Source organism: Topomyia yanbarensis, chromosome 3 (assembly GCF_030247195.1).
Source record: "Topomyia yanbarensis strain Yona2022 chromosome 3, ASM3024719v1, whole genome shotgun sequence".
NCBI lineage: Eukaryota > Metazoa > Arthropoda > Insecta > Diptera > Culicidae > Topomyia > Topomyia yanbarensis.
Window position 1 is genome coordinate 65179059 of NC_080672.1, and position 13045 is coordinate 65192103.

A 13045-nucleotide genomic window follows, 5' to 3' on the forward strand; every position below is an offset into this window, starting at 1 on the left:
AACACCATACAACCCCCCCCCACCACACCCAAAAAAAAAAATATTGGATTGAAGTTGAAGATTTATTGATGCAGACTGATTTAATTCAATATTACAATAACAATTATCTGATCCGTAGATTAATAACCTGTTGTTGTAAACATCATGAGGACTTTTGATAAATTGTCGGAATGGGGTCCTGATATGTAACTGATCTATTGGTCTTGATTTCACAGTTGTCTAATAGCATCAACATCAAATTATTTTCAAATTGAGCTCGTTTTTGTAGAAATGTACTGTAATAAGGGTCTTTATTTAATAGGAAGCGAAGTTAAAATTGATTTAATGTCTATGAAACATAGAACTGCTCACCAAAAATGCATACCTTTCAACATTTGCTAAAAATGTTTTTGCCATTCTCATTCACTCTAAAATTCGTCAATCTAATCCCGACCCGAAGAGCCGAGTGTCATATGCCAATCGAATGAGATCGTCGAGATCGGAAAATGTCTGTGTGTGTATGTATGTGGAAAAAATGTGACCTCTGTTTCTCAGAGATGGCTGGACCTATTTGCACAAAGTTAGTCTCAAATGAAAGGTCCCATCGGCTGCTATTGAATTTTTTTATTGATTGGACTTCCGGTTCCGGAGTTACGAGTTGAAGAGTGCAATCACACAGCAAATTCCCATATAAACTGAAATGAAAAAATTTCAAAATCAAATTTGTATTTTTGATGCCAAATGACTTTAAAATGCATGAAACATTGATATGTTTGGCAAAAATTGACTTTTTTGGACTTTGGTACATTTTTGCCTTTCGCATATAGAAAGGTTATGCAATCACTCTAAAAATCGACAACCATACCGGCCCGGAGGGAGTATGTGGTGAGGGGTTGCTACTTTAAAATTAAAACTAGTTTAACATTTCTTAACAAGTTGAAAATTTTCGGCAGGACCTGGACCTCCTGGATCTTTCTCCATGATCCGCCGCTGGTTTCAAGCGATGTTTCAGTATCACATAGTATCTCAAGATCGTGGCTGTCGATCCATTGTATGTATGTGCAAATCGTACTGAACATGTAATATTCATTCCCATCATTGTATTGAACATAACCAGCCATGGAATCGTAGTCTGGACAAATGAGACAAGCACAATTGCACCACTAGGTGGATTAAAACAGGTTTTTATTTTGGGAATGCGTCGAGTTGAGACGAAAACGTAATATGATTAATAACGAGGATAACACTTTCCGAATGTAGAGAGAAATTTATGAAAAATGATGATTTCCATTCGATTCTAGCAGGTTCTGATCGATTTTGATGAGCATTTGATTTTTGTTGTATGACCAATTATATGTATAGGTCAAATGCTCAAAAACGGTAATTTAAGGTCAAGATAGCATCATTCTGAAACCGCCAATTTCGGGGGTTTAGTATTTTCGATGAGTTTTACAAACGTTAAATCATTTGATAAAATAATTCTGACGGTACATCGTCCAAGAAGTATTTATGGTGAATTTTTTCAAGCTAATATTCATGACTACAATAAAGTCTCAACAAATTCAACTCTGTTACTATTTTCTGAAAAATTAATTCTGCATAATTTTATAACTTCAAAAATTACGGTTTCGGAATTATGCCGTTTGGACAGTACGATCGATTTTCACCAAACTCCCACCAAACCGAATTTCTGGCTACGCCGCTGATTTCAAGTAAGTAGAAACAAAGTCGTTCTACACTCGTTCACGAGAAACTTTTTCGAATGCTGAATATTATTATTATAATTATAATCTATTATAATGCATTGAAACCCCAATTTTATCAGCCAAATATGAACATATGTTTGATGGGCTCTAGCAGACGAACAAGACTGAATTCGAGTAAATCCTTTCTTGAGCATGTTTTCCTTATCATGAAGATGGAAATATGAAAAAATAAAAAAGTTCATCATAATCAGAAACAGTTATCAGACTACATCAAGGGACGGGAAGAATATTTTAACAGCTTCAGTTTATTATAAAGAGAAAAAAAATGCCCGATTTAGTCAATGTCCCCATTTTGTCAGCCTAAAATACACCATGAGACTGATAAAAATGAGTCTTTATTGTATGTATTATTCGCTGTGTTTCAGATTAATAGGTACATTTCTTTTTTGGAGTTTTTTTTATTGCATCGAACTACAACAATTTTTAGGTAGTTTTCAAGGGGTTATTTTATAGACTTCTTCCAAAATTTGGCGAATCTATTCCAATTCGTATACCAATTAATTGGTATATTTAAGGGTTTATATGATGCAGATAGAGAAAATACTGAAATTTTCAGCGTTTTTTTCTACACAATATTACGAAAGCTTATTAAACATTTTTTCCTAATAAGTTTGTGAAAATTATAAACTAGTTGAATTTTTTTAATAGTTTTATTTTTTATTTAACCGTGATTTTTTAATAAATAGTGACCTCGCTTCACAACGTAGTCTATTTTTCATGGCTTGCGGTGAGCACGATCTCTCGAATTGCTGAACTGAAAATTATGGAATAGAAATTAATTTTTAGTATTCTTTACAGATTTAACTCGCCGCGCAGATAGCTCTGAATTAGACCCGCTGGTGCCCTAAGACGATTTCGCTAGATTTTTAGAGCACTGTGCACCCAGTGCATTAACGCAAGTGACGGAAGGTTATCGAAAAGATTCGTGAATATGAAAATTGCAGTAATGATCATGATTTTCCCAAACGGTTCGTTTTCGAAAGGTTTTTATTTGTTCTTTGGCATTAGGATTAGCGATAATAATTCAAATCAAGGATACTACTGGGAAGTCACCTTTAGAAAAAGTCGATGTCGAAGTAAAATTTGGAACTATGCGCGCATGCACTTCAGAGATAGCGTGATATCGGGAGCTGCGATTTCATTTCAACGCTTTTTTGTGAAAAGGGCGATACTTACAAATGTAAACATAAGGCTTTTTTCATACATGCGAATGAGGGCTTTGAAACGCAACAAATTAACCTAAAAATATGGATTCTACGATATTGCTTTCTTAAACTACAGCAAAAAATACAACGGGCGAAACTGTATTTTGTTTCTATGCTATATTTCACCCTAAGGAGGAAAATTTGGTAAAAACCAAAATTTTTCACTAGGGTGAAAATTTGTTGGTAAAAACCAGTCTTTGTACAGGAGGGCACAAATCCTTATTTCATACTATGTTGCGTTTCGGCTTCGCCTCTTCAGAAACCGACACTAACGTATTGTCGGAATAGATTAGCGCCGGCTTGACGCAAATCCCTTAAAACTAAAACACACTATGTGTTTCAATCAAACGACTGATCAAACGTGATGTCCCGTTCGAGCAGAAGTTCTGTTTATGCCGATGAGACACAAGTGAAGCCGAAACTTGTCTTGGCTTAGCAGGCCTATGCGAAAGCACTATGCTATATTTCACCCTAAGGAGGAAAATTTGGTAAAAACCAAAATTTCTCACTAGGGTGAAAATTTGTTGGTAAAAACCAGTCTTTGTACAGGAGGGCACAAATCCTTATTTCATACTATGTTGCGTTTCGGCTTCGCCTCTTCAGAAACCGACACTAACGTATTGTCGGAATAGATTAGCGCCGGCTTGACGCAAATCCCTTAAAACTAAAACACACTATGTGTTTCAATCAAACGACTGATCAAACGTGATGTCCCGTTCGAGCAGAAGTTCTGTTTATGCCGATGAGACACAAGTGAAGCTGAAACTTGTCTTGGCTTAGCAGGCTATAAGCCGGCGCTAATCTATTCCGACAATACGTTAGTGTCGGTTTCTGAAGAGGCGAAGCCGAAACGCAACATAGTATGAAATAAGGATTTGTGCCCTCCTGTACAAAGACTGGTTTTTACCAACAAATTTTCACCCTAGTGAGAAATTTTGGTTTTTACCAAATTTTCCTCCTTAGGGTGAAATATAGCATAGTGCTTTCGCATAGGCCTGCTAAGCCAAGACAAGTTTCGGCTTCACTTGTGTCTCATCGGCATAAACAGAACTTCTGCTCGAACGGGACATCACGTTTGATCAGTCGTTTGATTGAAACACATAGTGTGTTTTAGTTTTAAGGGATTTGCGTCAAGCCGGCGCTAATCTATTCCAACAATACGTTAGTGTCGGTTTCTGAAGAGGCGAAGCCGAAACGCAACATAGTATGTATTTTGTTTGTTTATTTAAAGTTTCGCCTTTCACGCTCCATGCAAACAAACAGGGCGATACTTTTTTTGCTAGCAGTTTAGAGGCGAAACTGTTTTGTTTTCGTATTTTTTAGGATTATTAAGCTGATACCAGCTGTAAATTGTAACAATGATCGCTATTGAAAAAATCCGGACGAAATCGGTGGTGTAAAACGTTAGTTATCGTAAAAAACGTAAGCGCGATACTTCAATGCTGATAGGTGGGACCGAAAAAGTAAACAATCGCCAAAGGGGCGATACTATCATTTTGTCAATTTGAATAGCAAAAACAAATTTTAATTTAATAATTTCAAATACTTTATGAAGTTTTGGGTTTCGATCACTGAATCATGCAATCTAGGATGTAAAAAACACAATAGTTCTTAAATAGGAAATAAAACCAAGTCTGGAAATATTCACTGTTGATTTTCTTTGAATGGTATCACTGCTAGTATCGCCCTTTTTAAGAAAAAGCGTTGATTTCTTAGTTCTCAGTCGCGTTGGAAATTTGAGTAAAGTATAAACTTCAAATCGATTCAAAAAAAAATTCGATTTTTTTGGCTCAGTACACCACAATTTAGATATTTTATTAACAGAGCATTAACAATAATTCGTTTGTATGTAGGGGAACTGCGGGTAAGCCCGACACCCTGGGTAAGCCCGACACCCCACTACTTTTCCCAGATATCAAATTTTAAATCATGCAATAATGACAGGATATTATTAGTACGATTATTTTAGGCATTTCGATGCACATCGATGCCAAATGGGTTCATTAAACGTCAATAAAATAAACAAAACAAGCGAAAGCAAAGTTGATGCGCTTTTGGATGTTATTTTTAGTTGATACATTTTAAGGTTTTAATAACACAAAAGCTTTGAAAATGGCCATACATTTTTTGTCATACATTCTATTCTACTCCCCATATCGTTTTTTGTGTGTATTGAAGATAAGTTTGAGTATTTCAATACTGCTAATTGAGCATTTAACAAAAATGTGCGCTGTTGGGGTAAGACCGACAGTTTTTGGGTGGGGTAAGACCGACACGGTGTTTAGATGATTGTGTTCGTTTTTGATTCTATACAAACGACTGGATATATTTGTTGTGTTCAATTATACTATAATAACGTCATGTTAATAATTGAAATACACGGAAACTTTGTTTTTTTTCATTTATTTATCAGTATTGTTTCAAACCATAAAAAAAAAATTAAGAATTAAATTGAACGTGATTTATAATTATATTACAAAAAGAAACGAAACGTATAATCTAATACGAGATTTTGAAATGATATTGATGAAAAATTTTTATTGACCGTCGGATTGTTGATAAACAGTGTTCTGAAAAATCACAACACGAACCGGAACGCTTACCACGAAGCGTGCGTCACTTCTAAGTGAATGAGTCCTAGTAACAGCGTATATAATCTGCTTGCAGAATAGCTCTTCCTCGTTAGAATGGCTATACAAGTGGCAAAAAAGCTCGAAAGAATTACTTGAGAAAACCCGTACCATAATATAAACCATGCGTTAAACATTATTTATTCATAACACAGCATTCTAATGCTCTTGCTCTTGCTAAGCGATGAAACTACAGAAAGCATGCGTGTGCATCACATATACTCATTTACACATAATTGCACTTTATCACACATACACACTACATTTTTTATGAAAAAAATTGGACAAAAAGAAAGTTCAAAAGGGGGTCGCTCTTGCCCCTTTGGGGTGTCGGTCTTACCCGCATCGTTTTTAAGATGTAATTTTTCTCCATTTTTTTGCAACCACTAATTTTTAATGAATTCAATTTTTTGAAACGCTGAAAAACTTATATTTTGTTAAGAACTACTCAAACAAGGATTATGCACAGAATATACAATTTTAGGAGCGTTGTGGAATTTTAGAAAAATTATTGCGCTTAAGGTGTCGGACTTGCCCCGCGTTCCCCTATATTTTATGGGCCATTTTTTCGCTTTCCCATTGATTTGGTTTGAGATTTCTAGCACTGATGTTATCCTATAATTTGAGCGATTCTCTGAGTCCTGCCACTATCCCATGTAGTATGTGTTATCAAAAACATAGCGAAGCATCAAGTTCTAAATGTTCTCAAACGATATAATATCCGAAGAGAGTGATAAGAGTTATAAGAAATGTCTCATCACACTGTTAGGTGGATTAAAAACGTTTTAATTCTGAGTAAAAATTTCTGATTTGGCCCCCCCCGTTTTTCACAAAGTGCAAAACATATTTTTATTTTATTGTTTAGGTACCCCCAAACATCTTCGTGAAATATTTTGTTGATATTCGAAATACTTATAGTAGTTTTAGTTAATTGAAAATTTATGCACCTTTTTATTAAAATATTTTTTACAGCCAAAGCTTAATTTCAAATTGCACCAAACTTCACTGGTGGTTTAACAAATGTTTGGTCTAGAAAATGTCGAAAAAAGGTTTAACAAATGTTAACTATTTCTACTATTTTTTATACAATTTTTCAATAAAATGCAGTTTTAAATGGTTTCTTCACGCGATATTCATTCCATTTTAGTTGTAATATGTTGCATATATTATCAGCTTTCAATTCCAGGAAAAAAAATTTGAGCAAACATAAGGTTTTTAAAATATTTGATTTTTTGTGTTACACGGCATGCGAAAAACAACGCGCGGGCGAAACAGTCGCTGGTCGCCATGGCACGCTTGGACCAACATTGCACTAGCGAACTTGCCGTACTTTCCGCGACACGTTTGGACAAGTATAAAAGTTGGCAATGATGAGCTTCCGTAGACAAATGGCGTGTGATGGACTCAATCAATCAGTTTTAGGAGAGCAGGTGGTGTGATTATACTTGATACATTCATACTATTTATTACTTCATCGTTTTCGTGTGTTGAAATAAGTTATAGTTCTGTGGTTGATAGGTCACCCGGAAGAGTGTTGTAACTCTTTGCATAAAATAAAAAAAAAACATAACCAATGTGCGAGGGGGAAATCTTTTCGTTGATACGCACAAATTAAAATAAATAAAATTTGGATTGCAAATATGCAATCGAATTGATATGTACATATGTGAAAGAAATGGTTTTACTCCACGTGAACAAGAACAGATCTTCAATGAAGCGATAAATAAACTATCGCGAATTGAGCTAGTTTGTACTGATTATATATTATACTGTTTGTACAATTATAATAAAATTACAATGGTTTGATTGGACGAAGAGTTATTGAAAAAAAATTCTCTATTTTGCACTATAAAATTCACGCTTCTCAGCAAAAAAAAACTTGTCCTGGAAATGCAATAACAATTGAAGAAGGTAAATTAGATGGTAAATTTTCGGATGACACAGGATGTGTTACAAATATTGGTTTCAAAAAAATGTAATGAACAAACTGTTATATTAAAAGCACTGGATATTATCGATAAGACTATCGCAACGAAATCCATTCTCTTACTTTGTATTTGATGTAGTCAGAGTCGTGGCGATCTCCCACCAGCTCGCTCATGCGATGTTGGTCTAAGCGTGCCATGGCGACCAGCGACTGTTTCGCCCGCGCGTTGTTTTTCGCATGCCGGGTAACACAAAAAATCATTTTTTTTAAAAACCTTATGTTTGCTCAAATTAGTTTTTTCTTGGAATTGAAAGCTGATAATATATGCAACATTTTACAACTTAAACGGAATGAATATCGCGTTAAGAAACCATTCAAAACTGCATTTTATTGAAACATTGCATAAAAAATAGTAGAAATAGTTAACATTTGTTAAACCTTTTTTCGACATTTTCTAGACCAAACATTTGTTAAACCACCGGTGAAGTTTGGTGCAATTTGAAATTAAGCTTTGGCTGTAAAAAAATATTTTAATAAAAAGGTGCATAAATTTTCAATTAACTAAAACTACTATAAGTATTTCGAATATCAACCAAATATTTCACGAAGATGTTTGGGAGTACCTAAACAATAAAATAAGAATATGTTTTGCAAAATACACCACTTTGTGAAAAATGGGAGGAGGGGCACTTCAGAAATTTTTACTCTTCTTCTGAATTCTTCTAGATGCTTCTGAACTTTCGGAATTCTTCTGCATGCGTTACGAATTCAGAAAATTCAGAAAATTTCCTATACTGAATCCACTACTCCTCTCACTCCATTCCCCTGAATTCTTCTACAATCTTCTGTTGTTTAAGTAATCTGCAATCTTAAGGGCATTGGAGGTACAATGGGTTCATTGGTAGGAATTTCGGACTGTGGCGGTGATCACGATACTGTTGGGAATCTATGATCACAGTTCCTTGTTGGCGGAGTGCGTAATGTACCCAACTAGAGACTGGGAGATCACAGGGTCGATTCCTACTTGAGGATATATCTTTTCTCAGTGTGTCCAATAAAAAGGTGAATTGCCACCATTTCGATAATTTGTTCTCTGTCTGTTTTCCATTGGAAACGTTCCAAAAAACCTTGAAAAAGGAAAAAATGACTCTCGTCAAAAGCTATATGTATTTATGTAAATTTACAATCTTCAGTAGAACGGACGAGAAGAAAAATCTCAAGATCGTCTGTGAAGGACAGGCGTGGAATTTACAGAAATAGATGGACGTCGTTGAAGTAAAGCAGAAACATTAGCGCTCCCAAGTCACTTCCCTGGGGCACTCCTGATGAAGAAATTATCTCGATCTGTAAGGCAAGATCGACACAACTGCAACAAACTACCGTTGATTCCAAATCTCTCCATTTTAGCGATTTTTATATCATAGTTCACTACGTCGAAAGCGGCAGATAGGTATGTGTAACATCGGTTTGAGCGCGACGTTCCATACTCTCTGCTATGTAGCATGTTATGCCTAGCAGGGCTTGCTCTTCCATGAGTACTATGGCTCTTTATATTAAAAAATGCTTCATATCTACTAGTCCCTCTTGAATTTCAATGTCGTTATAACATAAAAAAGTTTCCAAAGTTTATACTTATACTCGTTAAGCAAAAAAGACAAAAACAATATCGATTGATGTCACAGGTTGCAATATTCGATCATCTGCAAACGAAGTGGAATATTGGTTGAAAGTAAACAATGTGGCTTTTTCGAAATTTGAAATCTGTCCAGTTTAATCATATCAGAAACATCAAGCAAGTCAAGGACAACACTAAACGGATCAATGTAACTATTGTACGTCCTATAGTCAACATGCACAACAACGACACATAGTGGTGAAAATCTGAAATCGTGTATTTTCTCTCTGATTTTGATTTCCACACTATTGGCCCCGTGATGCTGGGGAATAATTTTTTGATCATCCTACTCTACAGCTGTTTATTTCAGTTAGATTATAAGGACCGTCCCTAAAGTAAAACATCGAGAGAAATTTCTCCGTACGGTGATTTGCCGCAGGGATTATCAGAGTAGATAACTACCAAGCTGAGGTATTGTTGGCTCAACATACGCACAGAAGTCTATCCGTTCATATTAGGAAAGCTGGTAGTTAAATGGTGGAATGAATAAAGTGGAAGACAAGACGAATTCGTTTAATTTGTATGCAAGTGAATTTTCATGCGAGGCGAGACTGACAAAAATGGGGGTAGATGAAATCGGAGGCTGATGAAATCGAGTTCCCACCTCTAAGCTGAAAAAGAAACCCTGCGAAGGTGATATGAATGATATATACAATAAGATCACTATTTTGAAGAATCGAGAGTTGTCCTACTGAAGCTGTAGAGCTAGGTTCTCGGAAGGGCTCCCCGTCAGAATCACATACTACAATTTGCAGACGAGACAGGCAATGTCGCCTACTAAAACACTGCTTTAGGCCAATTGTAGCGGGCCGTGATTCTGAATGTTATATTCATTGTACGATTCAGGTATGTGCGGGCGTTGGAACTCGCGATCGCATGTATTATCGCGAAGAGCTCGAGCATTTGTACGTTAACGTGTTCGATCGCGTGTGCCTTTCGCATATTCGCGTGTGTTCTTGGATAATCGCGCGCGGACCGTGAATCTAATACTTTATTTTTGATGTTCGGCTCAGATACTAAAAGAATGTGAGATCTTCCATATCACTAGAGTTCCCGGTGATGTCGCCATGGAACGTGTTGTCTAGTGGATATGAGCTTTATTTTTTGATTGGTCCTACTGAATGTATGGACCTAAGTTATTAGGGCAGAGAGTAATGGTTTCCGGACGTGACCGATTCATGAGGGCGCGAAAACGGACGTTTGTAGGTTCGCATTTGATACAGCGTTTGAAACTTTGTAAGTGCTAAAACGTTCTCATTATTACCGGGGTGTTATTAAGTTTGCGCGATCGCGAACGTAGGTGTGCGTTGTTAATCGCGAAGGGCTTAAGCGTTCGTGTGTTAACGCGTGTGTCACGTGTGCTCGCGTTCATGTGACTTTGCGTGTACAAAACTGGAGTTTGTAACCGTGTGGCCATTCCTATATACGCGTGCGTTCTTGGATGATCACGCGGACCTTCATTCTGATAGTTAGTTTTCGGTGTACAATTAACATTCTGACAGGGAGTAGGTTACCCCATCACTAGAGTCCCCAGTCATGTCGCCATGTAACGTGGTGTCTAGTGGATATGAGAGCTTTCTTTTTTAATTGGATCAATGGAAGGCATGGACCTAGTGCTGCTAGAGCTGCTGATATCAAGGATAGACACATCCGGAAGTGACCGATTCATGATCGTGCGAGTGCGGAAGTTTTTAGGTTCACGCTTGAGACCGCGTTTGAAAATTTATAAGAGCTGAGACATTCACTTTATCATCGGGATGTTATCATGTTTGGGTGTAGGTGCCGTGGGTGGTCGCGAAGGGCTCAAGCATTTGTATATGAACGTGTTTGTCACGTGTATGTGACTTCGCGTGTATAATTTCGATTTTATAATGATATAGTGTGTATTCTTGTTTGATCGCGCGCGAACCGTGGTAGAAGAGAGTCCGTTTTCCATATCACTAGAGTTCCAGGTGATGTCACCATGGAACGTGTTGTTTAGTGAATATGAGCGCCACTTTTTTGATTGGTTCAACTGAAGATATTAGTCCAGACTGCTAGGACCGAGGTAAGGCTTCCGGACGTGACCGTTTCATGATTGCGCGAGTGGTGGGTAAATATTTGAGACCGCGTTTGGAAGTTTAAAGATGCTACGTTTACCGGGGTTTTTTCATGTAGGCGAAATCGCTGGCGTAAGTATGTGTGGATTATTGCAATTGCATGGTCGCGTTTGTGGCCAGGTTTTGTGTTATCGCGAAGGCCACGGGCGTTTGTATCTATATGAGTATAGATAGCGTATAGTAGAGATATATCAATAAAAGGAATCATAACATGCCAAATAAAGAAAAAAAAGATGCAAAGAGCCTGATTAGAACTGTATAAATTGACCGATACTATTTTGGTATACATCAATAATAAAAAAGCAAACTAATAGATGTATTAAAGAAATAGACTAGCGAAGTAGAAAAAACACATCAACATGCAATCAAACTCGTCTAAATGCTGTAAATGTTGTATATTTACCATTAACGACAATTGCATTCTGTTAAACTTTCATCATGCTATGCTGGCCGGGAATGGATGACTCACGTGCGTCGGTAAATTCATTGTGCCCTAATTTATCCAATCTGACTTTCCCGAATGAATAGAACAAATGCACAGATTGATCATCAGAAGTATTAGCCACTATTCTATCATATACGCCAGTTCTGCATCCATTCACTGACCCTACTGTCACAAATACTCAGACGAACACATACATAGATAGACATACGACTAGCACATAACAATTGTACACTACTACGAAAAACTACGATTATTACAAAGCGACAACTGATAGGTTTCTACTTATGTATTTATTAAATTAATCTAATTATTAAATTAATTTAATTAGTATATGCACGATGACGAATTCGACTGATAAATGGACACACAATGACTCCCACTCTGAGCCCCGTCCACGAATACCGCCATCAAATTGTGGAACAATATTTGCAAACACGGCATACAGCAAAAGTCAATCCACGTCGAGCCGCCAGTCGGTTACATCACCGCGCACAGAACAGTGGTTGAGTGTTTGTATGCGCAGGTGCTGAGTAAGAAGAAACATAGAACATAAAAAAGGCGCATAAGCCTTCTCGGTCTCCTCGATGCACCACTATCGAGGCATAATGCAATAACCATCTTAAAGCAGTTGTTCTTTAGCGCTGATGCACGCAATATACCTGATGATGTTTGCAATACCGTAAAACCCCTCAGCCTTGGGGAGGGAAGATTACTATTTTGAAGAATTGATAATAAAATCTAAAACTGTTTTGAATAGTGTAATTAGAATAGAAATCGCTACTTGCCTATATTTATTATGCTTAATTAAATCTAATGTAATAATATTTTCCGAAACAATACAACTAAATTAGGAATTTCTAAGTGCTCGTAATACACGTTTTCACTTGAAGTCAAAGCACGCATGAAACTCCTTCCATCCGTGTAATGTGTGATTAATCGTCCATTTCCGGCCTATCCCGTACCTATACTATAGGTTCGTGCCACGTGTGCCTTTCCAGGCTGACGCTCATGCTGACAACCATAACGGAGCAAAAATATAATCATGTTTGAACATTGCGTTGACTTTCTGCTACCTTCAGTTTGTAATGGAACTAGCAGTACATATTTGAATGATTTTGAAAAAAAAAATGAAATAAATTGGAAAAAAGTACACAAGCAATCATTTTCTTTTTTACAACTTGCCAACATGGCTGACATTTTCGATTATGTCTATTGACCCATAATAACCCTGTGGTAGCGTAACGCGTATTTTTTCGAGCACAATTTAATTGGATGAGCTGTTCAGTTTAAATCAACCGTACTGCGCTGAAAGTTAGGAA

General features: G+C 36.8%; 1 protein-coding gene across 3 annotated transcripts in view; it reads right to left on the reverse strand.

Moving 5' to 3' along the window:
• The window catches only part of LOC131691329 (potassium voltage-gated channel subfamily KQT member 1-like), a 523220-nt gene that overhangs the window by 127889 nt on the left and 382286 nt on the right, over positions 1 to 13045 (reverse strand). The window lies entirely within an intron of this gene.